This window comes from Pleurodeles waltl, chromosome 7, assembly GCF_031143425.1.
Source record: "Pleurodeles waltl isolate 20211129_DDA chromosome 7, aPleWal1.hap1.20221129, whole genome shotgun sequence".
Lineage (NCBI taxonomy): Eukaryota > Metazoa > Chordata > Amphibia > Caudata > Salamandridae > Pleurodeles > Pleurodeles waltl.
In genome coordinates this window covers 1197891867-1197905081 of record NC_090446.1, presented here as the reverse complement: position 1 = coordinate 1197905081, position 13215 = coordinate 1197891867, and positions in this window count along the sequence as shown.

Genomic DNA, 13215 nt, shown 5'->3' with positions numbered 1-13215 from the left:
GCCGCTCCCTCCCGCCTTCCGCCTCCCAGCTGCTCCTCCCTCCCCCCTCCCTTCTTAATGGCTGGTGCTGCGCGTCGCGAGTGAGCGACCGCTGACCTGTTTTAGGTCTAGAGCTCACCCCACACGTCTGCAGCACCACCCTGCTGTCTCGTGCCCTTGACCCCCGCCCACGCTGCTGCTAGCGTGTTCGAGGCCCTGGTAAGCCTCACTAGACCCTTTTGCTGCTTTTTTGCCGTTCTGTAAGTGTTTTTCCACTTTTTTCAGCACCTTGCCTCCTTGTGCTCTTGCCCCCAGTGTGCCCCGTCTGATCGCTGTACCCCGATTGTATTTGTGCATTCATTGTATATTGTGACTGTTTTTAACTTTTTGCCTTACTGTTGTGCCTTGCTTTTTTCTGGTTTTCTCGCCCCTTGGGTGCTCCCCCTTGCCGATCTCTCCTTGCCGCTGCCTCCCTGCGGCCCGGCCCCCCTCGCGCCCCCATTTGCCGCTCCCTCCCCCCGCCTCCCAGTTGCTCCTCCCTCCCACCTCCCTTCTTAATGGCTGGCGCTGCGCGTCGCGAGTGAGCGACCTCTGACCTGTTTTAGGTCTAGAGCTCACCCCCCACGTCCGAAGCACCACCCTGCTGTCTCGTGCCCTTGACCCCCGCCCACGCTGCTGCTAGCGTGTTCGAGGCCCTGGTAAGCCTCACTAGACCCTTGTGCCGTTTTTTCGCCGTTCTGTAAGTGTTTTTCCACTTTTTTCAGCGCCTTGCCTCCTTGCGCTCTTGCCCCCAGTGTGCCCCGTCTGATCGCTGTACCCCGATTGTATTTGTGCTTTCATTGTATATTGTGACTGTTTTTAACTTTTTGCCTTACTGTTGTGCCTTGCTTTTTTCTGGTTTTCTCGCCCCTTGGGCGCTCCCCCTTGCCGATCTCTCCTTGCCGCTGCCTCCCTGCGGCCCGCCCCCTCGCGCCCCCATTTGCCGCTCCCTCCCACCTCCCGCCTCCCAGCTGCTCCTCCCTCCCCCTCCCTTCTTAATGGCTGGCGCTGTGCGTCGCGAGTGAGCGACCTCTGACCTGTTTTAGGTCTAGAGCTCGCCCCACACGTCCGCAGCACCACCCTGCTGTCTCGTGCCCTTGACCCCCGCCCACGCTGCTGCTAGTGTGTTCGAGGCCCTGGTAAGCCTCACTACACCCTTTTGCTGCTTTTTTGCCGTTCTGTAAGTGTTTTTCCACTTTTTTCAGGCCTTGCCTCCTTGTGCTCTTGCCCCCAGTGTGCCCCGTCTGATCGCTGTACCCCGATTGTATTTGTGCATTCATTGTATATTGTGACTGTTTTTAACTTTTTGCCTTACTGTTGTGCCTTGCTTTTTTCTGGTTTTCTCGCCCCTTGGGTGCTCCCCCTTGCCGATCTCTCCTTGCCGCTGTCTCCCTGCGGCCCGCCCCCCTCACGCCCCCATTTGCCGCTCCCTCCCCCCGCCTCCCAGCTGCTCCTCCCTCCCCCCTCCCTTCTTAATGGCTGGCGCTGCGCGTCGCGAGTGAGCGACCTCTGACCTGTTTTAGGGCTAGAGCTCGCCCCCCACGTCCGCAGCACCACCCTGCTGTCTCGTGCCCTTGACCCCCGCCCACGCTGCTGCTAGCGTGTTCGAGGCCCTGGTAAGCCTCACTAGACCCTTGTGCCGCTTTTTCACCGTTCTGTAAGTGTTTTTCCACTTTTTTCAGCGCCTTGCCTCCTTGCGCTCTTGCCCCCAGTGTGCCCCGTCTGATCGCTGTACCCCGATTGTATTTGTGCATTCATTGTATATTGTGACTGTTTTTAACTTTTTGCCTTACTGTTGTGCCTTGCTTTTTTTTGGTTTTCTCGCCCCTTGGGCGCTCCCCCTTGCCGATCTCTCCTTGCCGCTGCCTCCCTGCGGCCCGCCCCCTCGCGCCCCCATTTCCCGCTCCCTCCCGCCTCCCGCCTCCCAGCTGCTCCTCCCTCCCCCCTCCCTTCTTAATGGCTGGCGCTGCGCATCGCGAGTGAGCGACCTCTGACCTGTTTTAGGTCTAGAGCTCGCCCCACACGTCCGCAGCACCACCCTGCTGTCTCGTGCCCTTGACCCCCGCCCACGCTGCTGCTAGCGTGTTCGAGGCCCTGGTAAGCCTCACTAGACCCTTGTGCCGTTTTTTCGCCGTTCTTTAAGTGTTTTTCCACTTTTTTCAGCGCCTTGCCTCCTTGCGCTCTTGCCCCCAGTGTGCCCCGTCTGATCGCTGTACCCCGATTGTATTTGTGCATTCATTGTATATTGTGACTGTTTTTAACTTTTTGCCTTACTGTTGTGCCTTGCTTTTTTCTGGTTTTCTCGCCCCTTGGGCGCTCCCCCTTGCCGATCTCTCCTTGCCGCTGCCTCCCTGCGGCCCGCCCCCTCGCGCCCCCATTTCCCGCTCCCTCCCGCCTCCCGCCTCCCAGCTGCTCCTCCCTCCCCCCTCCCTTCTTAATGGCTGGCGCTGCGCGTCGCGAGTGAGCGACCTCTGACCTGTTTTAGGTCTAGAGCTCGCCCCACACGTCCGCGGCACCACCCTGCTGTCTCGTGCCCTTGACCCCCGCCCACGCTGCTGCTAGCGTGTTCGAGGCCCTGGTAAGCCTCACTAGACCCTTTTGCTGCTTTTTTGCCGTTCTGTAAGTGTTTTTCCACTTTTTTCAGCACCTTGCCTCCTTGCGCTCTTGCCCCCAGTGTGCCCCGTCTGATCGCTGTACCCCGATTGTATTTGTGCATTCATTGTATATTGTGACTGTTTTTAACTTTTTGCCTTACTGTTGTGCCTTGCTTTTTTCTGGTTTTCTCGCCCCTTGGGTGCTCCCCCTTGCTGATCTCTCCTTGCCGCTGCCTCCCTGCGGCCCCGCCCCCGCCCCCCTCGCGCCCCCATTTGCCGCTCCCTCCCCCGCCTCCCAGCTGCTCCTCCCTCCCCCCTCCCTTCTTAATGGCTGGCGCTGCGCGTCGCGAGTGAGCGACCTATGACCTGTTTTAGGGATAGAGCTCGCCCCCCACGTCCGCAGCACCACCCTGCTGTCTCGTGCCCTTGACCCCCGCCCACGCTGCTGCTAGCGTGTTCGAGGCCCTGGTAATCCTCACTTGACCCTTGTGCTGCTTTTTCGCCGTTCTGTAATTGTTTTTCCACTTTTTTCAGCACCTTGCCTCCTTGCGCTCTTGCCCCCAGTGTGCCCGTCTGATCGCTGTACCCCGATTGTATTTGTGCATTCATTGTATATTGTGACTGTTTTTAACTTTTTGCCTTACTGTTGTGCCTTGCTTTTTTCTGGTTTTCTCGCCCCTTGGGCTCTCCCCCTTGCCGATCTCTCCTTGCCGCTGTCCCCCTGCGGCCCCGCCCCCCTCGTGCCCCCATTTGCCGCTCCCTCCCGCCTCCAAGCTGCTCCTCCCTCCCCCTCCCTTCTTAATGGCTGGCACTGCGCGTCGCGAGTGAGCGACCTCTGACCTGTTTTAGGTCTAGAGCTCGCCCCCAATGTCCGAAGCACCACCCTGCTGTCTCGTGCCCTTGACCCCCGCTCACGCTGCTGCTAGCGTGTTCGAGGCCCTGGTAAGCCTCACTAGACCCTTGTGCCGCTTTTTCGCCGTTCTGTAAGTGTTTTTCCACTTTTTTCAGCGCCTTGCCTCCTTGCGCTCTTGCCCCCAGTGTGCCCCGTCTGATCGCTGTACCCCGATTGTATTTGTGCATTCATTGTATATTGTGACTGTTTTTAACTTTTTGCCTTACTGTTGTGCCTTGCTTTTTTCTGGTTTTCTCGCCCCTTGGGCGCTCACCCTTGCCGATCTCTCCTTGCCGCTGCATCCCTGCGGCCCCGCCCCCTCGCGCACCCATTTGCCGCTCCCTCCCGCCTCCCAGCCTCCCAGCTGCTCCTCCCTCCCCCCTCCCTTCTTAATGGCTGGCGTTGCGCGTTGTGAGTGAGCGACCTCTGACCTGTTTTAGGTCTAGAACTCGCCCCCCACGTCCGCAGCACCACCCTGCTGTCTTGTGCCCTTGACCCCTGCCCACGCTGCTGCTAGCGTGTTCGAGGCCCTGGTAAGCCTCACTAGACCCTTGTGCTGCTTTTTCGCCGTTCTGTAAGTGTTTTTCCACTTTTTTCAGCGCCTTGCCTCCTTGTGCTCTTGCCCCCAGTGTGCCCCGTCTGATCGCTGTACCCCGATTGTATTTGTGCATTCATTGTATATTGTGACTGTTTTTAACTTTTTGCCTTACTGTTGTGCCTTGCTTTTTTCTGGTTTTCTCGCACCTTGGGCGCTCCCCCTTGCCGATCTCTCCTTGCCGCTGCCTCCCTGCGGCCCCGCCCCCCTCACGCCCCCATTTGCCGCTCCCTCCCGCCTCCCGCCTCCCAGCTGCTCCTCCCTCCCCCCTCCCTTCTTAGTGGCTGGCGCTGCGCGTCGCGAGTGAGCGACCTCTGACCTGTTTTAGTTCTAGAGCTCACCCCCCACGTCCGCAGCACCACCTTGCTGTCTCGTGCCCTTGACCCCCGCCCACGCTGCTGCTAGCGTGTTCGAGGCCCTGGTAAGCCTCACTAGACCCTTTTGCTGCTTTTTTGCCGTTCTGTAAGTGTTTTTCCACTTTTTTCACCACCTTGCCTCCTTGCGCTCTTGCCCCCAGTGTGCCCCGTCTGATCGCTGTACCCCGATTGTATTTGTGCATTCATTGTATATTGTGACTGTTTTTAGCTTTTTGCCTTACTGTTGTGCCTTGCTTTACTCTGGTTTTCTCGCCCCTTGGGTGCTCCCCCTTGCCGATCTCTCCTTGCCGCTGCCTCCCTGTGGCCCCGCCCCCCTCGCGCCCCCATTTGCCGATCCCTCCCCCCGCCTCCCAGCTGCTCCTCCCTCCCCCCTCCCTTCTTAATGGCTGGCGCTGCGCGTCGCGAGTGAGCGACCTCTGACCTGTTTTAGGTCTAGAGCTCACCCCCCACGTCCGCAGCACCACCCTGCTGTCTCGTGCCCTTGACCCCTGCCCACGCTGCTGCTAGCGTGTTCGAGGCCCTGGTAAGCCTCACTAGACCCTTGTGCCGCTTTTTCGCCGTTCTGTAAGTGTTTTTCCACTTTTTTCAGCGCCTTGCCTCCTTGCGCTCTTGCCCCCAGTGTGCCCCGTCTGATCGCTGTACCCCGATTGTATTTGTGCATTCATTGTATATTGTGACTGTTTTTAACTTTTTGCCTTACTGTTGTGCCTTGCTTTTTTCTGGTTTTCTCGCCCCTTGGGCGCTCCCCCTTGCCGATCTCTCCTTGACGCTGCCTCCCTGCGGCCCCACCCCCCTCGCACCCCCATTTGCCGCTCCCTCCCGCCTCCCAGCTGCTCCTCCTTCCCCCCTCCCTTCTTAATGGCTGGCGCTGCGCGTCGCGAGTGAGCGACCTCTGACCTGTTTTAGGTCTAGAGCTCACCCCCCACGTCCGCAGCACCACCCTGCTGTCTCGTGCCCTTGACCCCCACCCACGCTGCTGCTAGCGTGTTCGAGGCCCTGGTAAGCCTCACTAGACCCTTGTGCCGCTTTTTCGCCGTTCTGTAAGTGTTTTTCCACTTCTTTCAGCGCCTTGCCTCCTTGCGCTCTTGCCCCCAGTGTGCCCCATCTGATCGCTGTACCCCGATTGTATTTGTGCATTCATTGTATATTGTGACTGTTTTTAACTTTTTGCCTTACTGTTGTGCCTTGCTTTTTTCTGGTTTTCTCGCCCTTTGGGCGCTCCCCCTTGCCGATCTCTCCTTGCCGCTGCCTCCCTGCGGCCCCATCTCCCTCGCGCCCCCATTTGCCGCTCCCAACCCGCCTCCCGCCTCCCAGCTGCTCCTACCTCCCCCGTCCCTTATTAATGGCGGGCGCTGCGCGTCGCGAGTGAGCGACCTCTGACCTGTTTTAGGTCTAGAGCTCGCCCCCCACGTCCGCAGCACCACCCTGCTGTCTCGTGCCTTTGACCCCCGCCCACGCTGCTGCTAGCGTGTTCGAGGCCCTGGTAAACCTCACTAGACCGTTGTGCCGCTTTTACGCCGTTCTGTAAGTGTTTTTCCACTTTTTTCAGCGCCTTGCCTCTTTGCGCTCTTGCCCCCAGTATGCCCCGTCTGATCGCTGTACCCCGATTGTATTTGTGCATTCATTGTATATTGTGACTGTTTTTCACTTTTTGCCTTACTGTTGTGCCTGGCTTTTTTCTGGTTTTCTCGCCCCTTGGGCGCTCCCCCTTGCCAATCTCTCCTTGCCGCTGCCTCCCTGCGGACCCACCCCCCTCGCGCCCCCATTTGCTGCTCCCTCCCGCCTCCCGCCTCCCAGCTGCTCCTCCCTCCCCCCTCCCTTCTTAATGGCTGGCGCTGCGCGTCGCGAGTGAGCGACGTCTGACCTGGTTTAGGTCTAGAGCTCGCCCCCCACGTCTGCAGCGCCACCCTGCTGTCTCGTGCCCTTGACCCCCGCCCACGCTGCTGCTAGCGTGTTCGAGACCCTGGTAAGCCTCACTAGACCCTTGTGCCGCTTTTTCGCCGTTCTGTAAGTGTTTTTCCACTTTTTTCAGCGCCTTGCCTCCTTGCGCTGTTGCCCCCAGTGTGCCCCGTCTGATCGCTGTACCCCGGTTGTATTTGTGCATTCATTGTATATTGTGACTGTTTTTAACTTTTTGCCTTACTGTTGTGCCTTGCTTTTTTCTGGTTTTCTCGCCCCTTGGGCGCTCCCCCTTGCCGATCTCTCCTTGCCGCTGCCTCCCTGCGGCCCCGTCCCCCTCGCGCCCCCATTTGCCGCTCCCTCCCGCCTCCCGCCTCCAAGCGGCTCCTCCCTCCCCCTCCCTTCTTAATGGCTGGCACTGCGCGTCGCGAGTGAGCGACCTCTGACATGTTTTAAGTCTAGAGCTCGCCCCCCACGTCCGCAGCACCACCCTGCTGTCTCGTGCCCTTCACCCCCGCCCACGCTGCTGCTAGCGTGTTCGAGGCCCTGGTAAGCCTCACTAGACCCTTGTGCCGCTTTTTCACCGTTCTGTAAGTGTTTTTCCACTTTTTTCAGCGCCTTGCCTCCTTGCGCTCTTGCCCCCAGTGTGCCCCGTCTGATCGCTGTACCCCGATTGTATTTGTGCATTCATTGTATATTGTGACTGTTTTCAACTTTTTGCCTTACTGTTGTGCCTTGCTTTTTTCTGGTTTTCTCGCCCCTTGTGGGCTCCCCCTTGCTGATCTCTCCTTGCCGCTGCCTCCCTGCGGCCCCGCCCCCCTGGCGCCCCCATTTGCCGCTCCCTCCCGCCTCCCAGCTGCTCCTCCCTCCCCCTCCCTTCTTAATGGCTGGTGCTGCGCGTCGCAAATGAGCGACCTCTGACCCGTTTTAGGTCTAGAGCTCACCCCCCACGTCCGCAGCACCACCCTGCTGTGTCGTGCCCTTGACCCCCGCCCACGCTGCTGCTAGCGTGTTCGAGGCCCTGGTAAGCCTCACTAGACCCTTGTGCCGCTTTTTTGCCGTTCTGTAAGTGTTTTTCCACTTTTTTCAGCGCCTTGCCTCCTTGCGCTCTTGCCCCCAGTGTGCCCCGTCTGATCGCTGTACCCCCATTGTATTTGTGCATTCATTGTATATTGTGACTGTTTTTAACTTTTTGCCTTACTGTTGTGCCTTGCTTTTTTCTGGTTTTCTCGCCCCTTGGGCGCTCCCCCTTGCCGATCTCTCCTTGCCGCTGCCACCCTGCTGCCCCGCCCCCCTCGTGCCCTCATTTGCCGCTCCCTCCCGCCTCCCAGCTGCTCCTCCCTCCCCCTCCCTTCTTAATGGCTGGCGCTGCGCATCGTGAGTGAGCGACCTCTGACCTGTTTTAGGTCTAGAGCTCGCCCCCCACTTCCGCAGCACCACGCTGCTGTCTCGTGCCCTTGACCCCCACCCACGCTGCTGCTAGCGTGTTTGAGGCCCTGGTAAGCCTCACTAGACCCTTGTGCCGTTTTTTCGCCGTTCTGTAAGTGTTTTTCCACTTTTTTCAGAGCCTTGCCTCCTTGCGCTCTTGCCCTCAGTGTGCCCCGTCTGATCGCTGTACCCCGATTGTATTTGTGCATTCATTGTATATTGTGACTGTTTTTAACTTTTTGCCTTACTGTTGTGCCTTGCTTTTTTCTGTTTTTCTCGCCCCTTGGGCGCTCCCCATTGCCGATCTCTCCTTGCCGCTGCCTCCCAGCGGGCCGCCCCCTCACGCCCCCATTTGCCGCTACCTCCCGCCTTCCGCCTCCCAGCTGCTCCTCCCTCCCCCCTCCCTTCTTAATGGCTGGTGCTGCGCGTCGCGAGTGAGCGACCTCTGACCTGTTTTAGGTCTAGAGCTCGCCCCACACGTCTGCAGCACCACCCTGCTGTCTCGTGCCCTTGACCCCCGCCCACGCTGCTGCTAGCGTGTTCGAGGCCCTGGTAAGCCTCACTAGACCCTTTTGCTGCTTTTTTGCCGTTCTGTAAGTGTTTTTCCACTTTTTTCAGCACCTTGCCTCCTTGTGCTCTTGCCCCCAGTGTGCCCCGTCTGATCGCTGTACCCCGATTGTATTTGTGCATTCATTGTATATTGTGACTGTTTTTAACTTTTTGCCTTACTGTTGTGCCTTGCTTTTTTCTGGTTTTCTCGCCCCTTGGGTGCTCCCCCTTGCCGATCTCTCCTTGCCGCTGCCTCCCTGCGGCCCGGCCCCTCTCGCGCCCCCATTTGCCGCTCCCTCCCCCCGCCTCCCAGTTGCTCCTCCCTCCCCCCTCCCTTCTTAATGGCTGGCGCTGCGCGTCGCGAGTGAGCGACCTCTGACCTGTTTTAGGTCTAGAGCTCACCCCCCACGTCCGAAGCACCACCCTGCTGTCTCGTGCCCTTGACCCCTGCCCATGCTGCTGCTAGCGTGTTCGAGGCCCTGGTAAGCCTCACTAGACCCTTGTGCCGTTTTTTCGCCGTTCTGTAAGTGTTTTTCCACTTTTTTCAGCGCCTTGCCTCCTTGCGCTCTTGCCCCCAGTGTGCCCCGTCTGATCGCTGTACCCCGATTGTATTTGTGCATTCATTGTATATTGTGACTGTTTTTAACTTTTTGCCTTACTGTTGTGCCTTGCTTTTTTCTGGTTTTCTCGCCCCTTGGGCGCTCCCCCTTGCCGATCTCTCCTTGCCCCTGCCTCCCTGCGGCCCGCCCCCTCGCGCCCCCATTTGCCGCTCCCTCCCACCTCCCGCCTCCCAGCTGCTCCTCCCTCCCCCCTCCCTTCTTAATGGCTAGCGCTGCGCGTCGCGAGTGAGCGACCTCTGACCTGTTTTAGGTCTAGAGCTCGCCCCACACGTCCGCAGCACCACCCTGCTGTCTCGTGCCCTTGACCCCCGCCCACGCTGCTGCTAGCGTGTTCGAGGCCCTGGTAAGCCTCACTAGACCCTTTTGCTGCTTTTTTGCGGTTCTGTAAGTGTTTTTCCACTTTTTTCAGCACCTTGCCTCCTTGCGCTCTTGCCCCCAGTGTGCCCCGTCTGATCGCTGTACCCCGATTGTATTTGTGCATTCATTGTAAATTGTGACTGTTTTTAACTTTTTGCCTTACTGTTGTGCCTTGCTTTTTTCTGGTTTTCTCGCCCCTTGGGTGCTCCCCCTTGCCGATCTCTCCTTGCCGCTGTCTCCCTGCGGCCCGCCCCCCTCACGCCCCCATTTGCCGCTCCCTCCCCCCGCCTCCCAGCTGCTCCTCCCTCCCCCCTCCCTTCTTAATGGCTGGCGCTGCGCGTCGCGAGTGAGCGACCTCTGACCTGTTTTAGGGCTAGAGCTCGCCCCCCACGTCCGCAGCACCACCCTGCTGTCTCGTGCCCTTGACCCCCGCCCACGCTGCTGCTAGCGTGTTCGAGGCCCTGGTAAGCCTCACTAGACCCTTTTGCTGCTTTTTTGCCGTTCTGTAAGTGTTTTTCCACTTTTTTCAGCACCTTGCCTCCTTGCGCTCTTGCCCCCAGTGTGCCCCGTCTGATCGCTGTACCCCGATTGTATTTGTGAATTCATTGTATATTGTAACTGTTTTTAACTTTTTGCCTTACTGTGTGCCTTGCTTTTTTCTGGTTTTCTCGCCCCTTGGGCACTCCCCCTTGCCGATCTCTCCTTGCCGCTGCATCCCTGCGGCCCGGCCCCCCTCGCGCCCCCATTTGCCGCTCCCTCCCGCCTCCCAGCTGCTCCTCCCTCCCCCTCCATTCTTAATGGCTGGCGCTGCGCATCGTGAGTGAGCGACCTCTGACCTGTTTTAGGTCTAGAGCTCGCCCCCCACTTCCGCAGCACCACCCTGCTGTCTCGTGCCCTTGACCCCCACCCACGCTGCTGCTAGCGTGTTCGAGGCCCTGGTAAGCCTCACTAGACCCTTGTGCCGTTTTTTCGCCGTTCTGTAAGTGTTTTTCCACTTTTTTCAGCGCCTTGCCTCCTTGCGCTCTTGCCCTCAGTGTGCCCCGTCTGATCGCTGTACCCCGATTGTATTTGTGAATTCATTGTATATTGTGACTGTTTTTAACTTTTTGCCTTACTGTTGTGCCTTGCTTTTTTCTGGTTTTCTCGCCCCTTGGGCGCTCCCCCTTGCCGATCTCTCCTTGCCGCTGCCTCCCTGCGGGCCGCCCCCTCGCGCCCCCATTTGCCGCTCCCTCCCGCCTTCCGCCTCCCAGCTGCTCCTCCCTCCCCCCTCCCTTCTTAATGGCTGGTGCTGCGCGTCGCGAGTGAGCGACCTCTGACCTGTTTTAGGTCTAGAGCTTGCCCCACACGTCTGCAGCACCACCCTGCTGTCTCGTGCCCTTGATCCCCGCCCACGCTGCTGCTAGCGTGTTCGAGGCCCTGGTAAGCCTCACTAGACCCTTTTGCTGCTTTTTTGCCGTTCTGTAAGTGTTTTTCCACTTTTTTCAGCACCTTGCCTCCTTGTGCTCTTGCCCCCAGTGTGCCCCGTCTGATCGCTGTACCCCGATTGTATTTGTGCATTCATTGTATATTGTGACTGTTTTTAACTTTTTGCCTTACTGTTGTGCCTTGCTTTTTTCTGGTTTTCTCGCCCCTTGGGTGCTCCCCCTTGCCGATCTCTCCTTGCCGCTGCCTCCCTGCGGCCCGGCCCCCCTCGCGCCCCCATTTGCCGCTCCCTCCCCCCGCCTCCCAGTTGCTCCTCCCTCCACCCTCCCTTCTTAATGGCTGGCGCTGCGCGTCGCGAGTGAGCGACCTCTGACCTGTTTTAGGTCTAGAGCTCACCCCCCACGTCCGAAGCACCACCCTTCTGTCTCGTGCCCTTGACCCCCGCCCACGCTGCTGCTAGCGTGTTCGAGGCCCTGGTAAGCCTCACTAGACCCTTGTGCCGTTTTTTCGCCGTTCTGTAAGTGTTTTTCCACTTTTTTCAGCACCTTGCCTCCTTGCGCTCTTGCCCCCAGTCTGCCCCGTCTGATCGCTGTACCCCGATTGTATTTGTGCATTCATTGTATATTGTGACTGTTTTTAACTTTTTGCCTTACTGTTGTGCCTTGCTTTTTTCTGGTTTTCTCGCCCCTTGGGCGCTCCCCCTTGCCGATCTCTCCTTGCCGCTGCCTCCCTGCGGCCCGCCCCCTCGTGCCCCCATTTGCCGCTCCCTCCCACCTCCCGCCTCCCAGCTGCTCCTCCCTCCCCCCTCCCTTCTTAATGGCTGGCGCTGCGCGTCGCCAGTGAGCGACCTCTGACCTGTTTTAGGTCTAGAGCTTGCCCCACACGTCCGCAGCACCACCCTGCTGTCTCGTGCCCTTGACCCCCGCCCACGCTGCTGCTAGTGTGTTCGAGGCCCTGGTAAGCCTCACTACACCCTTTTGCTGCTTTTTTGCCGTTCTGTAAGTGTTTTTCCACTTTTTTCAGCACCTTGCGCTCTTGCCCCCAGTGTGCCCCGTCTGATCGCTGTACCCCGATTGTATTTGTGCATTCATTGTAAATTGTGACTGTTTTTAACTTTTTGCCTTACTGTTGTGCCTTGCTTTTTTCTGGTTTTCTCGCCCCTTGGGTGCTCCCCCTTGCCGATCTCTCCTTGCCGCTGCCTCCCTGCGGCCCCATCTCCCTCGCGCCCCCATTTGCCGCTCCCAACCCGCCTCCCGCCTCCCAGCTGCTCCTTCCTCCCCCGTCCCTTATTAATGGCGGGCGCTGCGCGTCGCGAGTGAGCGACCTCTGACCTGTTTTAGGTCTAGAGCTCGCCCCCCACGTCCGCAGCACCACCCTGCTGTCTCGTGCCTTTGACCCCCGCCCACGCTGCTGCTAGCGTGTTCGAGGCCCTGGTAAACCTCACTAGACCGTTGTGCCGCTTTTACGCCGTTCTGTAAGTGTTTTTCCACTTTTTTCAGCGCCTTGCCTCTTTGCGCTCTTGCCCCCAGTATGCCCCGTCTGATCGCTGTACCCCGATTGTATTTGTGCATTCATTGTATATTGTGACTGTTTTTCACTTTTTGCCTTACTGTTGTGCCTGGCTTTTTTCTGGTTTTCTCGCCCCTTGGGCGCTCCCCCTTGCCAATCTCTCCTTGCCGCTGCCTCCCTGTGGACCCACCCCCCTCGCGCCCCCATTTGCTGCTCCCTCCCGCCTCCCGCCTCCCAGCTGCTCCTCCCTCCCCCCTCCCTTCTTAATGGCTGGCGCTGCGCGTCGCGAGTGAGCGACGTCTGACCTGGTTTAGGTCTAGAGCTCGCCCCCCACGTCTGCAGCGCCACCCTGCTGTCTCGTGCCCTTGACCCCCGCCCACGCTGCTGCTAGCGTGTTCGAGACCCTGGTAAGCCTCACTAGACCCTTATGCCGCTTTTTCGCCGTTCTGTAAGTGTTTTTCCACTTTTTTCAGCGCCTTGCCTCCTTGCGCTGTTGCCCCCAGTGTGCCCCGTCTGATCGCTGTACCCCGGTTGTATTTGTGCATTCATTGTATATTGTGACTGTTTTTAACTTTTTGCCTTACTGTTGTGCCTTGCTTTTTTCTGGTTTTCTCGCCCCTTGGGCGCTCCCCCTTGCCGATCTCTCCTTGCCGCTGCCTCCCTGCGGCCCCGTCCCCCTCGCGCCCCCATTTGCCGCTCCCTCCCGCCTCCCGCCTCCAAGCGGCTCCTCCCTCCCCCTCCCTTCTTAATGACTGGCACTGCGCGTCGCGAGTGAGCGACCTCTGACATGTTTTAAGTCTAGAGCTCGCCCCCCACGTCCGCAGCACCACCCTGCTGTCTCGTGCCCTTGACCCCCGCCCACGCTGCTGCTAGCGTGTTCGAGGCCCTGGTAAGCCTCACTAGACCCTTGTGCCGCTTTTTCACCGTTCTGTAAGTGTTTTTCCACTTTTTTCAG